Below are 1,335 nucleotides of genomic sequence, written 5' to 3'. Positions count from 1 at the left end.
TTAGTCCATGATTTGACAATGTGTTGCTACAGTAAACATTTGCTAATGATGGATTAATTAGGCTTAATAGATTCGTCTCGCCGTTTAGCCTCCACTTATGTAATGGGTTTTGTAAATAGTCTATGTTTAATACTACTAATTAGTATCTAAACATTTGATGTGACACGTGCTAAAAATAAGCAAAGGGAAGCAAACGTTCCCATAGTTTGTCATCCGAAGCTGTTCAACGTTAAAAAAAGGATCGCACATGCATGTTGAGCTTATATATTGCTAATCGTTTAACCAAATATTACATTGTGTGTGTTTTTGAAGTGAAAATATCACATTATGTTGATGCTAATGCTTGGGTTTTATAATCGATTGATGCTTCTCTTGCTTAGATGATTTGGTTAATTGATTGATGCTAACGAGTTGAATCGAACAAAATTAAGCACTCTGAAATCGAAGAAGAAGAGCGTCTAGGCTGAAGGAAGAAATATGACGGTAAGGTTCAACACAAAAAATATTTACATACATGAAACAAAATCGTATCTTATATTCTGTTTCTTTCGAATTATAGATTGTTTTGATTTTTTCATAATTTTTCTATATTAAGAGAGCAGCTGGCTGACTATTTTGCAGCTGGTTGCTGCTGCTCGGTAGCAGAGAGCAAGCAGCTGCACCAGCAGGTAGCGGCGGTAGCAGCATGCACCAGCCGAACAGAAAGGTCTTGTTTAGTTTCCAATTTAAAAGTGTCAAAGTTGGAATTTTACCATAAATACGCAACTGTAGCATTTCGTTTGTATTTGTGAATTATTGTCGAAACATTGACTAATTAGACTCAAAAGATTCGTCTCGCAAAGTACAACAAAACTGTGCAATTAGTTTTTGATTTCGTCTACATTTAGTACTCCATGCATGTACCGTAAGTTTGATGTGATGGGGAATCTTCATAGTGCTAAAGTTGGGAATTTGGGGGTAACTAAACATGGTCCAAGTGGTCGAGACGCACACGTATAGACTTGCAGTCCAATCGCTTTATTAAGGTCTTGTTTAGTTGTCAAAATTGGGAGTGCCAAAATTACTGTGCCGGCACTGTAGCACACTGTAACGTTTCGTTTGTATTTGTGAATTATTGTCCAAACATTGACTAATTAGGTTCAAAAGATTCGTCTCGCAAAGTACAACAAAACTGTGTAATTAGTTTTTAATTTCATCTACATTTAGTACTTCATGCATGTACCACAAGTTTGATGTGATGAGAAATCTTCTTTTTACATAGTTTTAAAGTTGGGAGTTATGGATGAAGTAAACCAGGGCTAAGAGGACGCTCAGCAGTCTGCCAACCCATGTTCC

Source organism: Setaria italica, chromosome V, assembly GCF_000263155.2.
Source record: "Setaria italica strain Yugu1 chromosome V, Setaria_italica_v2.0, whole genome shotgun sequence".
In the NCBI taxonomy this organism is placed as follows: Eukaryota; Viridiplantae; Streptophyta; class Magnoliopsida; order Poales; family Poaceae; genus Setaria; species Setaria italica.
Note: the sequence above shows the minus strand (reverse complement) of the source record.